The sequence below is a fragment of the Lynx rufus genome, unplaced genomic scaffold (genome assembly GCF_022079265.1).
Source record: "Lynx rufus isolate CCGP_SWC_20201006 ecotype Redwood Valley unplaced genomic scaffold, mLynRuf1.p SCAF_5, whole genome shotgun sequence".
Lineage (NCBI taxonomy): Eukaryota > Metazoa > Chordata > Mammalia > Carnivora > Felidae > Lynx > Lynx rufus.
In genome coordinates this window covers 122,045,705-122,068,720 of record NW_025814867.1, presented here as the reverse complement: position 1 = coordinate 122,068,720, position 23,016 = coordinate 122,045,705, and positions in this window count along the sequence as shown.

Sequence of the window (23,016 nt, the reverse complement as noted above, 5' to 3'; positions counted from 1 at the left end):
TTGCTAGAGAGTCACATTAAAAAAAGTAAAGCTTTGTGTCTTAATGAATGTACCTGGCTGAATTCAGCACTTTCAATGAACATTATAAAATCATATATTCTAGAACAATGGAGATGGTTTGGGGAAGATCAGTGCTGAAAGGGAAGGGGGCTAATACTGGGCCAGGGAGTACACAACTATCCAAACTCAAAATTCTATAAGGAAATAGAGAAACTAGGTAGTGAGAAAAGGAAGTCATAATCTCTAGCCATGATGATTCAAGAAATAGGAAAGTGACTACAAAAAGATTTCTGAGTCTTGATAATGTAGTGCTCCCTTATGCAAAGCAATTAAATATGACTACACATCCACATCTTAGTGAGAACACCCACTTGCTACACTCACACACTGTAAACTAGAATTAATACAGCATGACTAACCCAAGGTCTGTCATCCACTCCAGGAACTAACTGTACGTTTGAATAAGAATTGATTTGGAGGGGCAGCTGGGTGGCTCAGTAGGTTAAGTGTCCGACTTCGGCTCAGGTCATGATCTTATGGTCTGTGAGTTCCAGCCCCGCATAGGGCTCTTTGCTGACCGCTCAGAGCCTGGAGCCTGTTTCAAATTCTGTGTCTCCCTCTCTCTCTGACCCTCCCCCATTCATGCTCTGTCTCTCTCTGTCTCAAAAATAAATAAACGTTAAAAAAAAATTAAAAAAAAGAATTGATTTGGAAATGACAGGGATTTTTGTAATACAATCTCATTATTGTACAATCTCATTTCTGCTCTGTTAAGGGTGGCATATTTGTACATACTTAGTAGACTTGGGTATACACTGATGCTTCCTGTTTTTTAAGGTCAGTTCTATTTTCATATATTATATTGGATCTCAGGTTGTATGGAGGACTTTAGGTTGTTTGGTTAGTGTACTATTCATAAAATGCATTTGGGGGCCGCCTGGGTGGCTCAGGCAGTTAAGCATCAGACTCTTGACTTTAGCTCAGGTCATGATCTCAGTTTTGTGAATTCAAATCCCACATTGGGCTCTGGGCTGACAGCATGGAGCCTACTTGGGATTCTCTCTCTCTCAAAAATAAATAAACATAAAAATAAATAAATAAAATGCATTTGGTAAAAACTCATGATAAAATTTTCCTTTTAAGGAACGTTTCTTTGGAATACAAGAAATAGAGTAGATAAACCAACTATGAAGGTTTTGCAATAAATAATAGTACACAGATAGTCATAGCATGTGAGTTACAGATGATAATGTTTTTATAAAGAATGTGGTAATGAAATGAAACTTTCAATTTGATGTATTATACATGATTACAGATCAAACATCTAAACAACCTAGTTTATTCATTTGGGTAAACCACTTAACCATTTGACCCTTTTGTCTCATCAGTAATAGGGAGAAAATAAAATCTCTTTTGACTATTTCCCATAGCTATTGTGGGAACAAATTAAGATAGTGATTATAAAATAAAGGCTTTTGAAAAATAAAAGTTACAATAAAAAATTAGATGCCATTGTAATTAGTTGTAAATGTTAATGAGCTCTCATAAATGTCTAAAATTAATATTACTTTCACTCTAAAAAGCCAAGTAGTATTTTTCTTTTCAGCCCCTCTTTACTTTTTATTCTTTTGGTATTTCCAAATGAACACATGGAATCTTCCTTTATTACATATATAAATTCAAAACACACACTTACACAACATAGACACATTTTTCTCTGACATATAGGTGACTTTTTTCTTTGTAACTATATGCTTTTCCAACATAATTATTCATCTTTGAGTTGTTTTTTTTTTCTTCCTTCATGGCCAAACCTAACTGACCAGGTAACTAACATAAGCAGATTAAAAAGACCATGGTTGCACTTTATAGACCACAGATAAACATTACAGCTTTTAAAATTTAATACATCTGCTTGCTGCATTTATTTCCATTGTGTTAAGCAAGCCTTTCATCACAGTCATTAATCAAGGTAGATGATGTATTGTTGCACCATAGCTACTATGACATATGAAAGATTCCATAGCCAATTAGCTGCAGAAGGTTATGTGAGATCAGGAGGTCTAGGTTTCTGTCCATCTTCAGTTGCTAACAGACATTGTGACTTTGGGCTAGACTCTGTCATTTTGAAACTGTTTTCTTTCAGATAAAAGAAGGTAATAGGGATAAGATGATCTTTCTGATCACTTCTAGTTTTAATGTTTTATGATGCTAGGGAACATTAATAATTTTGAAATCAAACCCTTATCTTAGACCTGGATTCTCTGAGGAACATGGGACAGCCTGATATATACCATAAAGGATTATTTAATTGTAATTTCCTTAACTTTTACAAGGTTACAGAGCTCTCCTACCATATCCTCAATAGAGGGGAAATGCCAAGATTATGAAAATGATACAACATCCCCAAAACAACAACAACTAAAACAAAAATCTTGACGACTAGATCTTTTGGTTTTATAACTAGGGAACAAAAATATAACTTTGAGAAAAGCGTGGTGAGAGTTCAAGTAAAAAATATGAAAGCATCCAATCACTCGATAAAACTGCCAACTACTATTGGCACAATTTAAAATTCATTGTCTACTAGAAAAGGCTATAGAAATCAATGTTGAACCTAAGAAGAATTGCAGACAAGATGGCACCTAAAAGCCTATCAATATCTCATTTCTGATGGCATGTTAAATTTTTCATATAATATGACTTCTTTACTTTATGTAATGAGATTTCTTTCTTTTCCCCAATGTGGGACGTAGGAAAACTTACCTTATCCATATAAGCAAGGTAAAAGATGTATAAATATGTGATGATCTTCATAAATGTATGATGCCTCTCCTAAACAGAAGAGTGGTTGTGGTGAAGATGCCCATCCGAGTGCGAGAATGCATTGGTGCTCTTTGTGTGAGAGTGGTATATTTATCTTAAAAACCACCAATAGGCAGTGATGCGTCACCTCCTAGGTGCTTACATAGCATAGGACTCCAGAATATTTTCCTGAATGGGTACTAAATCAGTAATGTATCCTAGCAGGGGTTTGTAATCTAAATCTGATCAGGGCAAAATAAAACCATCACCAAGATGGAAAGACTGGAGGATGTGTAGGAAGAAAGGAAGTGAGATATATTTTTCACTTGGATCCTCTGGACATGTGAAAATCCCCTGAGAGCTCAAGCCTATATAGGGGAAACTAAAGGCTATATTGGAGAAACTAAAAAACTATATTGAAGAAACTAAAATAATTTTATTTAGAAAATTTAATAAAACAAAATAACATTTTTTGTTAATTTTTGTTGAAAATTTGATGTAAAAATTGAAATTAATGTAAACTGTACTCATTTTGTTTCTCATGACATCTTAAAGAGGCCATGTTATTTTAAAAGCAATGATGCATACACTTCTCCAAGGAAACCAATCTATGTATTTTCAGATTTAATACATGTTTCAGTACAGAACAAAAACAAAACAAAAAATAAATAAAAGTAAAAAAAAGTCCAAACACTCTTACGAGATGGCTTTAAAATGTTGTATTTTTACTATTCTAAACCATTGTTTCAAACTTTAATTTCAAATGTGAATTTATATTAGTTTATTATTTCTATTTTGAAAACTCATTATAAACCAGCATGAAAAAACTTGCATTTCAAAAACAGAAATAATGTTAAATTAGATCTTATGAATTCTTCACGAGATCAAATTTAATGCAATTATTTTTAGAATTACTAGTTAGTAAATACATTTTCTTAGATAGGATTTTCTAAGGTGCTAATATAACAAAACAACAACTCTGCATGTTTCCTTTTTAATCAAAGATTTTTATATGACTGCAGTATTTATTTATTGTTTTTTAAATTTTTTTTACATTTATTTATTTTTGAGAGATAGAGACAGCATGAGCAGGGGAGGGGCAGAGAGAGGGAGACAGAATCCGAAGCAGGCTCCAGGCTCGGAGCTGTCAGCACAGAGCCTAATGCGGGGCTGGAACCCCCGTGAGATCATGACCTGAGCCGAAGTCGGACGCTTAACCGACGGAGCCACCCAGGTGCCCCTATGACTGCAGTATTTAAAACTGAACTCCACATTTTGTTTACTAATAAGTTTGGATTATCGCTCAAGAAATGGAATGATCGAATTATCCCTTTTTTTAAAGTTTTTATTCAAATTCCAATTAGTTAAAATTTGTTTTTTTTTTTCAAGAATTGACTCAAATGATGAACTATAAATACTCAGTAACATGAACATGCATATCCATATAGTAAAAACAGAATTAATTTGAAATACCTATAAATTTTCAACATAGAATATAAACATTGGATTCAAAATTTAGTGTTTTTTTTGTGAGACTTTAACATCAAGATAAATATCCAATTATTATTATTCCATGTATAAGAGATATGTGAAATTGTTATTAAAAATCTTTTCTGTAATCCCTCTCTCTCTCTCTCTCTCTCTCTCTCTCTCTCTGGTTGCATATAGCAAGCAACAAGGAAATATTTGGCCCCAAAATAAATTTAAAAATGCCATATTATATTACTTTAAAATGTCTGCTATTTGTGATCAGACATGCTTTGATAATTTGTGAATGTATAATGGGGTAATATGCAAAACTAATTTTAGGGTCTCCTAAAAGGGCCTCCTATATCCTCAATTAGCAAACTTTGTTTCTTTTACTTCTTTAAAATCATTTTTAAAAATGAGTTATTTCATAAAAAAGGGGCGATTTTAGGATATCAACTGTAAAATATGTTTGTTCTGGAGCTCAAGATAATTCCTGGAAGAAAGGATACATATTCTAGCATTAAACGTATGGTAATAGGGGCACCTGGGTGGCTCAGTAAGTGTCTGACTTCAGCTCATGTCAGGTCTCCCCTTCTTGAGTTCACCCTACTCTGCTGTCAGTGCATAGTCTGCTTCTGATCCTCTGTCCCCACACCCGCCTTGTGCCGCCCCACTCTTTTGCTTTCAACAGTAAATAGACATTTTAAAAAATGGTAGTCTACTACTTCTCTATCTGGGCCAAATATTTTGTTGTTATATATTTTCTGATCATTGTTCCATATACTTGAGTAATTTTTTCTTCCCATTTCTGCATAATTCAACAAATTTCTCTCTGGTTTGGTTTCAAGTGTAAAGTCTTCAATTTAACTTTCAATGGTTTCTCAAATATAAATATTTCTCTTTTGTTTTTGAAGGAAAACATGTTTATTTTTTCAGTTTTTTTTGGCAATTCTTTTTTTAATGTATTTTTATTTATTTATTTTTAATTTACATTCAAGTTAGTTAATATACAGTGTAAACTTGGGTTCAGTCTTGGGTTCAGGAGTATAACACAGTGATTCATCTCTTACATGAGACATAGTGCTCATCCTAGAGAGTGTCCTCCCTAATGCCTGTCACCCATTTAACCCATCCCACCACCCACACCATTCCAGGTACCTTCAGTTGTTCTCTGTATGTAAAGTCTCCTATGGTTTACCCCTTCTCTGTTTTTATCTTATTTTTCCTTCCCTTTCCTTAAGTTCATCTGTTGAGATTCTCAAATTCCATATGAATGAAATCATATGATATTTTCTTTTTCTGACTGATTTCACTTAGCATAATACCCTCTAATTCTTCCATGTTGTTGTAAATGGTAATATTTCATTCTTTTGATTACTAGGCAGTATTCCATTGTATATATATCTTCTTTATCCATCCACCGGCAGTGGACATTTGGGCTCTGTCCTTAATTTGGCTATTGTTGATAACGCTGCTACAACCTTTGAGGTGCATGTGCCCATTCAAATCAGCATTTTTGTATCCTTTGGATAAATACCTAGTAGCTCAATTGCTCAGTCATAGGGTAGTTCTATTTTTAATTTTTTGAGGGACCTCTATACTGTTTTCCAGAGTGGCTGTACCAGTAGCATTCCCAAGAACAGTGCAAATGAGTTCTCCTTTCTCTGCATCCTTGACAACATCTGTTGTTTCCTGAGTTGTTAATTTTAGGCATTCTGACAGGTAGGTGTAAGAACATATCTCATTGTGGTTTTGACTTGTATTTCCCTGATAATGAGTGAGTTGAGCAGCTTTTCATGTATCTGTTAGCCATTTGGATGTTTTCTTTGGAAAGGTGTCTATTCATGTCTTCTGCCCATTTCTTCACTGGATTATTTGGTTTTTGGCTGTTGAGTTTGGCTAAGTTCTTTATAGATTTTGGATACTAATCCTTTATCTGATATGTCATTTGCAAATATCTTCTCCCATTCTGTTGGCTGCCTTTTAGTTTTGTTGATTGTTTCCTTTGCTGTGCAGAAGCTTTTTACCTTGATGAGGTCCCAATAGTTCACTTTTGCTTTATTTCCCTTGCTTCCAGAGACATGTTGAGTATGAAGTTGCTGTGAACTAAGTCAAAAAGTTTCTGCCTGTTTTCTCCTGTAGCATTGTGATTCTCCTGTAGCATTGTGATACTTTCCTGAATCACATTTAAGCCTTTCATCCATTTTGAATTTATTTTTGTGTATTGTTTAAGAGAGTTTTCCAGGTTCATTCTTCTGCATGTCGCTGTCCAGTTTTCCCAGCACCATTTGCGGAAGAGATTGTCTTTTTTCCATTGGATACTCTTTCCTGCTTTGTCAAAGATTAGTTGGCCATATATTTGTGGGTCCATTTCTGGGTACTCTATTCTATTCCATTGACCTATTCTGTTTTTGCGCCCGTACCATACTGTCTTGATGATTACAGCTTGAACCCCAGAATTGTGATGCCTCCAGTTTTGATTTTCCTCATTACTTTGGTTATTCAGGGCCTCTTGTGTTTCCATACAAATTTTATGATTGCTTGTTCTGACTCTGTGAAGAATGTTGGTGTTATTTTGATAGGGATTGCATTGAATGTGTAGATTGCTTTGGATAGTATCAATATTTTAACAATATTTGTTCTTCCGATCCATGAGCATGGAATGTTTTTCCATTTCTTTGTGCCTTCTTCAATTTCTTTCATAAGCTTTCTATAGTTTTCAGCATACAGATCTTTTACCTCTTTGGTTAGCTTTATTCCTAGGTATCTTATGGGTTTTGGTGCAATTGTAAATGGGATCAGTTCTTTGATTTCTTTTTCCTCTGCTTCCTTATTGGTATTTAGGAATGCAACAGATTTTTATACAATGAATTTATATCCTGTGACTTTCCTAAATTCGTGTACTAGTTCTAGCAGCTATTTGGTGAAGTCTTTCAGGTTTTCTATGCAGAGCATCAAGTTGTCTGCAAATAGTGAAAGTTTGGCTTCTTCCTTGCCAATATGGGTGCATTTTATTTCATTTTGTTGTCTGAATGCTGAGGTGAGGAGTTCCATTACTATGTTAATAGTGAGAGCAGACATCCCTATATTGTTCCTGACCTCAGAAGAAATATATATATACATATGATGTTAAAGTATGTTCCTTCTATCCCTACACTCTTGTGGTATTTTATCAAGAAAGGATGCTACTCCCTCTCTCTCTCTGTTCCTCCCCCACTCTCTCTTTCTCTCAAAATAAATAAACATTAAAAAAATTAAAGGGGCTCCTGGGTGGCCCAGTCAGTTAAGTTTCTGACTTTGATTTCAGCTCAGGTCATGATCTCATTGTTTGTGAGTTCAAGCCCCACATCAGGCTCTCTGCTGTCGGTGCAGAGCCCACTTTGGATCCTCTGTCCCCCTCTCTCTGTGCCCCTCCCCCCTTCCTCTCAAAAATAAACATTAAAAAATTTTTAAAAATGCTGTATTTTGTCAAATGCTTAAATATTTCTCTTTTCTCTGAAATTCCACAGTATTTCATCTGTCAGTGTGCTTCCCTTAAGACATATTTGCCCTTTGTATGACATTTTTTTAGGTTTGTACCATCCCTTACTTACTATAATCTCTATTAAAGATGTTTATGGTTGATTGAGATTTTATCTTAATAGTAACCAAATGAATATTTCCTATGTAACAAGCACCCAAAATATGTGTTGGTAAATAAATAAATGAGTCACTGGATGTTTTATGTTCATTACTACCTCAAGGCACAGACATAGAATAAGGCAAGTTTTTCATAATCTTTCCAAAACTTTTATTAGAAATAATTTTGGGACACAAACTAATTAAAACCTTTCAAGATTAAAGAGTCAAAGTTCACTTATGCCTCAATTTCCTGGTAATTTCAAATTGATTTTGTTTGAGTTTCAATGTTACAGAAAATTACTTTCCATCTTGTCTTTTGTAACAGTAGAGCCAGTTTTAGTGATATATATATATATATATATATATATATATATACACATATCATATATATGTATGTATCATATATATGTATGCATGATATATACATATCATATATGTATATGTATATGTATATATATATATATATATATATATATAACCACTTTAAAGAAATAAGTGACATATCATCTGCTTACCAGTACTTGCAACTAGTTTTTAAAATTTTCTTTCCATATTTGAAGTGGTAGCCTTATGAAGTATATATTTTCCTCAGAATAGAAGTTTTCAACATTGAAATTGTACATGTGATTCTAGAACAGATTGTTTGTTGAATATGCTCAATTGCAGTTTAAATCAAATGTACACTGTTGGGTGTATGATATTACTACACCTGAAAGTAGGATATGAAATATTTGAATCATTATGTGGTTCACACAGTGTGAAATGCAAACAGTACCATGAAAATTTGTCGATAAAATAAACATGAATTCCACTCAAGTTCTCAATTTAAAACTTCATTCTGATATGAAAATGTTTGGAAAATAAAATAAAATATTTGGAAAAAATATTATATTTATAAATTAACTTGCAACTATAGCGATGTCAAGGTGTTAACCTTAAACCAAGAGCAATGCATTTTGAAATTTGAAATACTCATTAATAGAAAGTGGCATTTCCACATCTCTTCAACCAATAACTCTGTGGAGTTATTATAAATGTCCTGGTGGTACTTTTTAGCAAATAAGTCTAAGTGCCAATTAATCTGAATATTTGATCTGGGATTTCACTGCCTAAGGTGTGAACCTAAGATGAAACTCACCTTTCTTTTCTTTACTGTTTTATAGATCTGGTTTTAAAAACACAGGCCAGAGAAGAAATTGCATTATAAATAATAATATATAAGCATCATAAGCAGCATCATAAACAATTATATATAATATAATCAAGAAAAGCTATAATTTGTGATTTGACCACTGTTCTACTCAACATTCTTATGCACTTTATTATGATGCTTAAAATATTGTTCAGTTAAAGTAAGCTTATTGGAATCTTGTTGGATGATTATATGTCAAATCTATCTAACTTTTGGTTGATAAAGTAGAACTTCTGAGTGCACTGATTTAAAACTGTTGCTATAGAGCATGGGGAAGATGGCGGCGTAGGAGGACGCTGGGCTCACCGCGCATCCCGCTGATCACTTAGATTCCACCTACACCTGCCTAAATAACCCAGAAAACTGCCAGAGGATTAGCAGAACAGAGTCACCAGACCCAAGTGCAGACGAGAGGCCCACGGAAGAGGGTAGGAAGGGCAGCGAGGTGGTGCGCGCTCCACGGACTGGCGGGAGGGAGCCGGGGTGGAGGGGCGGCTCGCCGGCCAAGCAGAGCCCCCGAGTCCGGCTTGCAAAAGCGGAGGGGCCTGACGGACTGTGTTCCGACAGCAAGCGCGACTTAGCGTCTGGGAGGTCATAAGTTAACAGCTCTGCTTGGAAAGCGGGAAGGCAGGAGGACAAAGGGAGGGTGAGCTGCGGAGCCCCCGGACGACAGAGCTCAGTTTGGCAGGGAACAAAGGCGCTCGCCAGCGCCATCTCCCCCGCCCATCCCCCAGCCAAAATCCCAAAGGGAACCGGCTCCAGCCAGGGAAATTGCTCGCTCCTCGCGAACACCCAACTCTGTGCTTCTGCGGAGCCAAACCTCCGGCAGCGGATCTGACTCCCTCCGGCTGCCACAGGGCCCCTCCTGAAGTGGATCACCTAAGGAGAAGCGAGCTAAGCCTGCCCCCCCCCCCCCGCCGCCGTGCACCTTGCCTTCCCACCCCAGCTAATACGACAGATCCCCAGCATCACAAGCCTGGCAGTGTGCAAGTAGCCCAGACGGGCCACCCCACCCCACAGTGAATCCCGCCCCTAGGAGAGGGGAAGAGAAGGCACACACCAGTCTGACTGTGGCCCCAGCGGTGGGCTGGGGGCAGACATCAGGTCGGACTGCGGCCCCGCCCACCAGCTCCAGTTATACACCACAGCACAGGGGAAGTGCCCTGCAGGCCCTCACCACACCAGGGACTATCCAAAATGACCAAGCGGAAGAATTCCCCTCAGAAGAATCTCCAGGAAATAACAACAGCTAATGAGCTGATCAAAAAGGATTTAAATAATATAACAGAAAGTGAATTTAGAATAATAGTCATAAAATTAATCGCTGGGCTGGAAAACAGCATACAGGACAGCAGAGAATCTCTTGCTACAGAGATCAAGGGACTAAGGAACAGTCACGAGGAGCTGAAAAACGCTTTAAAGGAAATGCAAAACAAAATGCAAACCACCACGGCTCAGATGGAAGAGGCAGAGGAGAGAATAGGTGAACTAGAAGATAAAGTTATGGAAAAAGAGGAAGCTGAGAAAAAGAGAGATAAAAAAATCCAGGAGTATGAGGGGAAAATTAGAGAACTAAGTGATACACTAAAAAGAAATAATATACGCATAATTGGTATCCCAGAGGAGGAAGAGAGAGGGAAAGGTGCTGAAGGGGTACTTGAAGAAATTATAGCTGAGAACTTCCCTGAACTAGGGAAGGAAAAAGGCATTGAAATCCAAGAGGCACAGAGAACTCCCTTCAGACGTAACTTGAATCGATCTTCTGCACGACATATCATAGTGAAACTGGCAAAATACAAGGATAAAGAGAAAATTCTGAAAGCAGCAAGGGGTAAACGTGCCCTCACATATAAAGGGAGACCTATAAGACTCGTGACTGATCTCTCTTTTGAAACTTGGCAGGCCAGAAAGAATTGGCACGAGATTTTCAGGGTGCTAGACAGCAAAAATATGCAGCCGAGAATCCTTTATCCAGCAAGTCTGTCATTTAGAATAGAAGGAGAGATAAAGGTCTTCCCAAACAAACAAAAACTGAAGGAATTTGTCACCACTAAACCAGCCCTACAAGAGATCCTAAGGGGGACCCTGTGAGACAAAGTACCAGAGACATCACTACAAGCATAAAACATACAGACATCACAATGACTCTAAACCCGTATCTTTCTATAATAACACTGAATGTAAATGGATTAAATGCGCCAACCAAAAGACATAGGGTATCAGAATGGATAAAAAAACAAGACCCATCTATTTGCTGTCTACAAGAGACTCATTTTAGACCTGAGGACAACTTTAGATTCAGAGTGAGGGGATGGAGAACTATTTATCATGCTACTGGAAGCCAGAAGAAAGCTGGAGTAGCCATACTTATATCAGACAAACTAGACTTTAAATTAAAGGCTGTAACAAGAGATGAAGAAGGACATTATATAATAGTTACAGGGTCTATCCATCAGAAAGAGCTAACAATTATAAATGTCTATGCGCCGAATACCGGAGCCCCCAAATATATAAAACAATTACTCATAAACAGAAGCAACCTTATTGATAAGAATGTGGTAATTGCTGGGGACTTTAACACCCCACTTACAGAAATGGATAGATCATCTAGACACACGGTCAATAAAGAAACAAGGGCCCTGAATGAGACACTGGATCAGATGGACTTGACAGATCTATTTAGAACTCTGCATCCCAAAGCAACAGAATATACTTTCTTCTCGAGTGCACATGGAACATTCTCCAAGATAGATCATATACTGGGTCACAAAACAGCCCTTCATAAGTTTACAAGAATTGAAATTATACCATGCATACTTTCAGACCACAATGCTATGAAGCTTGAAATCAACCACAGGAAAAAGTCTGGAAAACCTCCAAAAGCATGGAGGTTAAAGAACACCCTACTAACGAATGAGTGGGTCAACCAGGCAATTAGAGAAGAAATCAAAAAATATATGGAAACAAACGAAAATGAAAATACAACAATCCAAATGCTTTGGGACGCAGCGAAGGCAGTCCTGAGAGGAAAATACATTGCAATCCAGGCCTATCTCAAGAAACAAGAAAAATCCCAAATACAAAATCTAACAGCACACCTAAAGGAAATAGAAGCAGAACAGCAAAGGCAGCCTAAACCCAGCAGAAGAAGAGAAATAATAAAGATCAGAGCAGAAATAAACAATATAGAATCTAAAAAAACTGTAGAGCAGATCAACGAAACCAAGAGTTGGTTTTTTGAAAAAATAAACAAAATTGACAAACCTCTAGCCAGGCTTCTCAAAAAGAAAAGGGAGATGACCCAAATAGATAAAATCATGAATGAAAATGGAATTATTACAACCAATCCCTCAGAGATACAAACAATTATCAGGGAATACTATGAAAAATTATATGCCAACAAATTAGACAACCTGGAAGAAATGGACAAATTCCTGAACACCCACACTCTTCCAAAACTCAATCAGGAGGAAAGAGAAAGCTTGAACAGACCCATAACCAGCGAAGAAATTGAATCGGTTATCAAAAATCTCCCAACAAATAAGAGTCCAGGACCAGATGGCTTCCCAGGGGAGTTCTACCAGACGTTTAAAGCAGAGATAATACCTATCCTTCTCAAGCTATTCCAAGAAATAGAAAGGGAAGGAAAACTTCCAGACTCATTCTATGAAGCCAGTATTACTTTGATTCCTAAACCAGACAGAGACCCAGTAAAAAAGAGAACTACAGGCCAATATCCCTGATGAATATGGATGCCAAAATTCTCAATAAGATACTAGCAAATCGAATTCAACAGCATATAAAAAGAATTATTCACCATGATCAAGTGGGATTCATTCCTGGGATGCAGGGCTGGTTCAACATTCGCAAATCAATCAACGTGATACATCACATTAACAAAAAAAAAGAGAAGAACCATATGATCCTGTCAATCGATGCAGAAAAGGCCTTTGACAAAATCCAGCATCCTTTCTTAATAAAAACCCTTGAGAAAGTTGGGATAGAAGGAACATACTTAAACATCATAAAAGCCATTTATGAAAAGCCCACAGCTAACATCATCCTCAACGGGGAAAAACTGAGAGCTTTTTCCCTGAGATCAGGAACACGACAGGGATGCCCACTCTCACCGTTGTTGTTTAACATAGTGCTGGAAGTGCTAGCATCAGCAATCCGACAACAAAAGGAAATCAAAGGCATCAAAATTGGCAAAGATGAAGTCAAGCTTTCGCTTTTTGCAGATGACATGATATTATACATGGAAAATCCGATAGACTCCACCAAAAGTCTGCTAGAACTGATACATGAATTCAGCAAAGTTGCAGGATACAAAATCAATGTACAGAAATCAGTTGCATTCTTATACACTAACAATGAAGCAACAGAAAGACAAATAAAGAAACTGATCCCATTCACAATTGCACCAAGAAGCATAAAATACCTAGGAATAAATCTAACCAAAGATGTAAAGGATCTGTATGCTGAAAACTATAGAAAGCTTATGAAGGTAATTGAAGAAGATTTAAAGAAATGGAAAGACATTCCCTGCTCATGGATTGGAAAAATAAATATTGTCAAAATGTCAATACTACCCAAAGCTATCTACACATTCAATGCAATCCCAATCAAAATTGCACCAGCATTCTTCTCAAAACTAGAACAAGCAATCCTAAAATTCATATGGAACCACAAAAGGCCCCGAATAGCCAAAGGAATTTTGAAGAAGAAGACCAAAGCAGGAGGCATCACAATCCCAGACTTCAGCCTCTACTACAAAGCTGTCATCATCAAGACAGCATGGTATTGGCACAAAAACAGACACACAGACCAATGGAATAGAATAGAAACCCCAGAACTAGACCCACAAACATATGGCCAACTCATCTTTGACAAAGCAGGAAAGAACATCCAATGGAAAAAAGACAGCCTCTTTAACAAATGGTGCTGGGAGAACTGGACAGCAACATGCAGAAGGTTGAAACTAGACCACTTTCTCACACCATTTACAAAAATAAACTCAAAATGGATAAAGGACCTAAATGTGAGACAGGAAACCATCAGAACCTTAGAGGAGAAAGCAGGAAAAGACCTCTCTGACCTCAGCCGTAGCAATCTCTTACTCGACACATCCCCAAAGGCAAGGGAATTAAAAGCAAAAGTGAATTACTGGGACCTTATGAAGATAAAAAGCTTCTGCACAGCAAAGAAAACAACCAACAAAACTAAAAGGCAACCAACGGAATGGGAAAAGATATTTGCAAATGACATATCGGACAAAGGGCTAGTATCTAAAATCTATAAAGAGCTCACCAAACTCCACACCCGAAAAACAAATAACCCAGTGAAGAAATGGGCAGAAAACATGAATAGACACTTCTCTAAAGAAGACATCCAGATGGCCAACAGGCACATGAAAAGATGTTCAGCGTCGCTCCTTATCAGGGAAATACAAATCAAAACCACACTCAGGTATCACCTCACGCCAGTCAGAGTGGCCAAAATGAACAAATCAGGAGACTATAGATGCTGGAGAGGATGTGGAGAAACGGGAACCCTCTTGCACTGTTGGTGGGAATGCAAATTGGTGCAGCCGCTCTGGAAAGCAGTGTGGAGGTTCCTCAGAAAATTAAAAATAGACCTACCCTATGACCCAGCAATAGCACTGCTAGGAATCTACCCAAGGGATACAGGAGTACTGATGCATAGGGGCACTTGTACCCCAATGTTCATAGCAGCACTCTCAACAATAGCCAAATTATGGAAAGAGCCTAAATGTCCATCAACTGATGAATGGATAAAGAAATTGTGGTTTATATACACAATGGAATACTACGTGGCAATGAGAAAAAATGAAATATGGCCTTTTGTAGCAACGTGGATGGAACTGGAGAGTGTGATGCTAAGTGAAATAAGCCATACAGAGAAAGACAGATACCATATGGTTTCACTCTTATGTGGATCCTGAGAAACTTAACAGGAACCCATGGGGGAGGGGAAGGAAAAAAAAAAAAAAAAAAAAAGGACGTTAGAGTGGGAGAGAGCCAAAGCATAAGAGACAGTTAAAAACTGAGAACAAACTGAGGGTTGATGGGGGGTGGGAGGGAGGGGCGGGTGGGTGATGGGTATTGAGGAGGGCACCTTTTGGGATGAGCACTGGGTGTTGTATGGAAACCAATTTGTCAATAAACTTCAGATATAAAAAAAAAATAAAAAATAAAAATAAAACTGTTGCTATAGTCTGAATTTGTCCTTTCACAAATTCATATGTTGAAATCTTAATGGTATTAGGAGGTGATTGCAATCACCTAATGGTGTTGGTATGTCAAAAGGGGGGACCTTTGCGAGATGTGTAGGTCAAGAGGGTGGAAGAGTGTTCTTACAAAAGAGACCACAGAGACTTCCCCAGTCCCTTCTACTAAGTAGACAAAGAGAAGTCTGCAACCAAAACAGAGACCTTATCTGACCGTTTTGACATTCTGATCTCAGACTTTGGCTTCAGAAATAAATTCCTGTAGTTAATAAGCTACCCAGTTTGTGGTATTTTGTTATAGCAGCCCTAATGGACAAAGAGAACTGTGAAATAGAAAAGAGAATGATGTAGTTCTTCCTATTTTAGTTCCAGTATAAAGAAGAAAATAAGATTAACAGCTACTATTCATATCACCATTCAATCTAATGAGCATATTTATAAAACACATATCACTATGTAAAGTAAAATAGCAATTGGTCATTTCTTATCATAATTATAGTTAAATAAAATATAACATGAAGTCTAGCTGCAGTCCTGCTTATTTGGTTAAAAACCAACTAATCTAGAGTGAGAGACAGAAAGACTTCCCCAAAATTGTCAAATTAACTTGAATATATTAATACACATCTTATTTCACCTAATAGAAAATACACCTTATCTCTAAAAGTTACTTCCTATCAATTATTTTTATTTATGGTATAATCTGTCATGTAATTAGTAAGGCTTTGGATTTTCCCCCCAAGATTTTATTTAAATTCAAGTTAATTAACATATAGTGGTGTATTGGTTTCAGAAGTAGAATTCAGTGATTCAACACTTCCATACAATATCCTATGTTCATCACAGCAAGTGCATTTCTTAATCCCCATTACCTATTTTACCCATCTCCCTACCTACCTCCCCTCTGGTAACCATCAGTTTGTTCTCTATAGTTAAGAGTCTGTTTCTTGGTTTGCCTCCCTCTCTCTTTTTTTCCCCTTTGCTTATTTGTTTTGTTTCTTAAATTCTACATATGAGTGAAATCAAAGGGTATTTGTCCTCGGACTGACTTATTTTGCTTAGCATAATACTGTCTAGTTTCATCTACATGCCTGCAAATGGCAAGGTTTCAGTCTTTTTGAAACCTGAGTAATGTTATATATATATATATATATATATATATATATATATATATATATATGTATGTATATGTATACACACACACACACACACACACACACACACACACACACAACCTCTTCTTTATCCATTCAGTATATGGAAATTTGGGCTGTTTCTATAATTTGGCTCTTATAGATAATATTGCTATAAACATCAGGGTGCATGTATCCCTTTGAATTAGTAAGTTTGTATTCTTTGAGTAAATACCAAGTATGGAACTCACTGGACTGTAGGGTATTCTATTTCTAATTTTTTGAACCTCCATACTGTTTTATACAGTGACTTCAACAGTTTGCATTACCACCAACAGTGCAAGAGGATTCCCTTCTGCACCTCCTCACCATCACCTGCTGTTTCTTTTGTTATTGATTTTAGCCATTCTGACAGGTTTGAGGTGATATATCATTGTGGTTTTGATTTTTATTTTCCTGATGATCAGTGATGTTGGCCATCTTTTCATGTGTCTTTTGGCCATCTGTATGTCACTTCTTTGGGTAAATGTCTATTCATGTCTTCTGCCCATTTTTAACTGGATTATTCATTTTTTGGGTATTGAGTTTTACACATTTTCTTAAAATTTTTTAAGTTTATTTTATTTTAAGAGAGACAGAGAGACTGTGAGTCGGGAAGGTGAAGAGAGAGAGGGAGACAGAGAATCCAAAGCAGGCTCTGTACTATCAGCTTGAAGCCAGATGTGGGGCTTGAACTCACGAAAATGTGAGATCATGACCTGAGCCGAAATCAAGAGTCAGACACAACCAACTGAGCTACTCAGGTGCCCCGAGTTTTATACATTTTTAATGAATTTTGCATACTAACTGTTTATCAGATGTATCATTTGCAAATATCTTCTCCCATTCCATAGATTTTCATGTAGTTTTATGATTATTTCCTTTGTTGTACAGAAGCTTTTTATCTTAATGAAGTCCCAATAGTTCATTTTTGCCTTTTTTTCCTTGCCTCTGGAGACATATCTAGAAAGAAGTTGCTATGGCTTCTGTCAAAGAGATTATTGCCAGTGTTCTCCTCTAGGATTTTTATGGTTTCAAGTCTCATATTTAGTCTATTTGAGTCTATTTTTGTATATGGTGTTAGAAAACCACTTTGACTCACTTTGAGTCTATTTTTGTATATGGTGTTAGAAAATGGTTCAGTTTCATTCTTTGCATGTTGTTGTCCAGTTTTCTCAACACCATTTGTTGAAGAAACTGTCTTTTTTCCATTGGATACTCTTTCCTGCCTAAAATTATGTCAAAGATTATAATTGACCATATAGTTGTGGATTCATTTCTGAGCTTTCTATTCTGTTCCACTGATCTATGCATCTATTTTTTATGCCAGTACCATATTGTTTTGACCACATAACATCATTGATATACTGAAACTCATGCTCAATGCTGATGGTAAATACTAAGGTATTTGAGGCACTTTTTTTTATATTTAAAAAAGTCATTTGAACATATGGGGCATATTTTTTTACAGCAATGTGAATAACTTGTGCAAAATATTATTTTAAAAATGCCCCTTGCAAAACTGATAATTTTTCTTTTTGTTTCTTTTTTCTTATTGTTTCTTTTTTCCTCCCTAGATTATCAATATCATTTAAAACATTTTAAGAAGTGATTTCCTATGGTTCATTCTGTTGGAAGTGTTTAAATAAATCTATTAACAAGGATATTTTATTTTCTCTTTTACTGGTTTACCTACATAACTTTCTGGGCAGCTTGATATTTATGTTAGATCCCCACATATCAAAACTCCACGTAATAGAATCATTCTGTTGTTGTTTTTAAAACATTTAATATGTTAAGTGTACAGGGAAGCCTGGGTGGCTCGGTCGGTTGAGTGTCCGAGTCTTGATTTTGGCTCAGGACATGATCCCAGGGTCATGGAATCAAGCCCCACATCAGACTCCACACTGGGCATGAAGCTAGCTTAAGATTTTCTCTCTCTCTCTCTCTCTCCCTCTGCCCCTCTCTCTAACTCCCTCTCTAAAATGAAAAAATAAAATAAAATCAAGAGGGCCATTAAAAACTATGTTAAGTATACATATACCTTCTTTTATTATACATAATTAGACACATACTGTTTATTTACTATAGACAAATTTTAATTTTAATAGCTAAGAATTAGCTTAGTTTATTATATGTTTGTGAAATGCTTATTCCATTTTCTAATATCAAAAATAAACATGGGTGGTTGATGAGATGAAATATAGAGATCAAAAAGTGATGGTACATTGCAGGCAAAAAAAATTAATCTTCACAGTTTTAAGTAAATTTTTTTCCAATGTGATTATCTTTATACATTACATATTTTTAATAAACGGTCTTCCTAGAAATTAAGAGAAATGCAGGAGCACTTCTCATGGGGTGTCAATATTATAAAATCAGTCCCTCTTTTATTTACTGCCCAAGTATTGGAAAAGGTTATTGTGTTTATCTGCATAAAATATGACTAGCAGTCAAGCATGTCAAAGATTCAATTTGGGTCTCGAAATTAAACATAGAGTAATTTACTACTAGGGTCATGTGGCCAAATTTCCTTTACCCATGTGGTTAAGGTATTTTGTTTAAGTTCACTCTCGCTGTATCTATTTACAAGTGCAATAAAAACCACATATAACAGTGATAATTAATGTCATTCTTATATCCATATATATAGTTAACAAACCTAAATCTTCATCTATAAACATTTATCAATAAGTATATTATTAATATAATAACCCCCTAAAGGCTAACTATAGGATGAACCATGGCTTAAAGAAGTTGAGATTCCATACATGTAATTCTTCAAATGTGAGAAAATGTCATACTTGTGAATTAAACTGCAAGGTATTAATAGCAAGCTAGGATTTTTAATAACTGATGCTTAATGAATGTTAATGAAGAGAATGGGCCTCTACTGCTAAAATAAAGCTCAGAGGTCTCATCTGAAGATAGATCAAAAGAAAGTTTTATTAAAAATATATGTAATTGCACCTTCTTTCTCAAATTATTGTAATCAAACCTGTTTTAATTAACTTACTTATTCAGTAAAGTTTCTAGCTTGAGATCACAAATCTAATAAGATTTAAGTACCAGTTTTTCCTTAGGTTTATAACATAGATTTTATTTTCTCAAAAATTTAAAAAACTTTTCTCAAATAAAATGTCCTTCAAAAGGGCAATATTCTATTTTATTGATTCTATTTTAGTTATTTTGAAGGAAACCACAAATACCTGTCATTTATATTGTTTTGATTATTCTAATTTATGTACTTGATTTCTATATCCACTATGTGTGTTTTGTGGATGTCACCTTGCATCTTTCATTCATTACCTATTAATAAAGAAGGTAATTTTTAGTGTATCTAAGCTTGACGGAAGGTCACTACAACAACAGGTGAACAATACTTAGAACTTCTGTTATTTCAACTGAGTGATGTGTAAACAATACAAGAAAAGAAAAACCTGATTTAATGCAGGTGAAGTGAAATCTGAAGGAAAGACAGGGTTTCAGATAGAAGTTTGGCCTGATCCTTGGCCCTCAGGAAGATTTCTTAATCTCTAAGAAGTTTTTTTTTTTTTTTTTAAATGTAGAGATTAGGATAGCCCAAATTCAGATAAATTGAGAAAAAAATAGTAATTCTGACAACTTTGGAAATTTACACATGATGGAAGTAATATTGTAAATTAGATTTTTTTAAAGGCAAGGAAATTGATAACTTGGGTCTAGAATTTTGAACTCTGAAAGTAAATTGTATATTGGCTACCTGTGATTGCACATTGGTAAATTACAGATTCTTTCCATGCCTTTCTTTTTAGACCTAGTTTTTTAAATATATGACTTTAACAAAATAAATTTAAAAATTTTTAAATCAAAATAAACATATGAGTAATTTTTTCTGATTACAAATAATTATCTTCAAATTGCTTTTCACCAAGAAATTAATACTTAACACCTAGGATTTATTTATATTTTATTCCTAAACCAATCACTGGCAACCATCAGGTGTCCACAGTGATTCATTCACACCCATCATTTTACCATAGGGGCCTGGGGAGAGTCCTCTACTAAGCTCCTGTTTTCCTAGCTCATGTTAACAAAACCAGACCATCCATCATAAACAGACCTACATGCCTTGTCTACTAAAAGATAAAGATCTTACTTAACAAAGTTCTTAATTTTTATTTCCTGGGATAAATACTGTGATCTCTTTGTAGACCATCAATGTTTACTCCTTTGGATAAATGTAACTCCTAGATAATTCCTGGGTACTTTAGTGAGTTACTATGACTTTCAATTATATCTTAATTTGTATCCTTTTAAATAGCTGTTTTGAGGTTTGCTTATTTAAATCTTAAAGGTTTCCATACTTCTTTTGTGAATAAATGTTATGCATTTGGATGGAACACCTCTAAGAAGACTTACTAAAAATAATTATAGTGTAGGAATTCACTCCCAAAGTGAAATCTTCCATACAAAAAGATGCATATTTTACAGAGTCTGAATCATTCTTCCAATCTTCGATATTTCAATTCTAAGATGAAGCATTGGAATCTCATTACTAATTACTCAGACATGCATTTGAATATTTCAAAATGAGATTCAAATCTATGGAGGTTTTTGATCTCAAGTATATTTAATTCTAACCATTGGTTAATTCATTAGCTTATGTATTATCCTAGAAAAAAAATTCCTGCTTGTTTTCTGTTACATATTTCAATGTAAGTAATTTTTTATGGCCAAAAAAGTCAACTAATGGTTGCTATATTAATTAATGTACTAAATTGGAATTTAAAAATTCACTGTCAATCTCCTATTACATATTCTAGTACAGGTGATTTTTAATGGCAAAAATTATCAATGTTGTAAGCAATCATAACAATATATGAAATCATAGCAAACTTTAAGTAACATGGGAAATGATATATGGCCCGTGAGTTTTCATAATGGAAAGGCTTCATGTCATAAAGTAGTAAAAGTGGCTTTTTAACTGTTATTTTCAAAATAATAGTTTATAAGATTTTAGTAAAAACTAAGCAGAGAACAGAAAACACATATTATTTGTTTAAGTGACACTAGGCCAGGGGTGCCTGAGTGGCTCAGTCTGTTAAGCAGCCAACTTCGACTCAGGTCATCATCTCATGGCTCATGAGTTCGAGCCCTGTGTCGGGCTCTGTGCTGACAGCTCAGAGCCTGGAGCCTGCTTCAGATTCTGTGTCTCCCTCTCTCTTTGCCCCTCCCCCACTCACACTCTGTCTCTCTCTCTCTCCTTCAAAACTAAATAAACATTAAAAAGAAATTAAATGACCCTAGGCCAGTAGGAAATTATTGTCAAGCCATTTAAGAGTATCCAAACAATAAAAATAAGTTATTTTTTGACAGACATCCATACTTTCTGAGAGGAAATAGAGTGACAGAAAAAAAAACTGGTCTTTGATGCTTCTTCAGCAAATAATTTCACATTCTAAGAAGATATAAAGGAATGTCAGAGCAAAGTTGTTTGATAAATAGTAACTTTATTCAAAATTTATTTGTTATATTTAAAGTTTGTTCATTTATTTTATAAAAAGCACCCTTATTTTCTTTATCTTTATTTGACTTCATACTCAGCATGAAAAATCTGTTGTCCTACTTACCAAGCTACAGAAAGTCATCCATGATTTGTGGGTCAAAAAGGGGGAGGTTTATTATTATCTCTTGCTCAAGCACTTTCACCTCCCTTGGCACTTGATTCATTAGATACTTGTATGGCCTTGGAAATTACTTTCAAGCCTTTCAAAGTTAATTGAGCTCTGAACTAAGGTCCAAAGCATCTGTACTTTTCTCCTTTACTGAAATAAAATATAAATCAGTGAACCAAATAGTTTCCTATATTGCCAGTAAGCTTTGAAATTTGCTATAAAATTGTCACATTATATATTAAGATAAAATTATACTTCATGATTGAAAAATGTATTTTTCCTCAACCAGTGTGAGATGTTTTAAACTACTTTTCCTTTCCTCTATGCTATAGTACTTATTTTTGAATTTGGTTTCATATTCTAGTCAAACAAACAAATGAACAAAAACCCAACCACTAAATAAACTAAACATAAACACTAAAAAAAAAAGGAATCTGAGAAGATTATGAAAAATGTATTGTTTTTCAATGTCTTCAAGTACATATTTGGAGAAATGGTTTTTCATCTTCGACCAACTCACTTTATTTTTTTCCCTGTGAAAATATAACATTCAGACTTCCTCTTTCAGTAAGGATGAAGGGACAGTAGATACATTTATATCAATAGTTTTTCAGACACTGGACATCAAGCAAGAAGGAATAGTTATCCCTGAGAGAAGAGAAACAAATGAGGTAATCTTTACAATGGCCCCAGTTTACTGAATGAAGAGAGTTTCCAGCCTGCCATACAGGACAAGGATACTCAAACAGAAGCAAGCTGTCTTTCTGCATAGAAGGGAGAGTATTCAGAGCTCATGGAAGCCTAGTTTGACATTTCAAGGGAAAATTAGTGGAGAAAAGAGAATTGCCC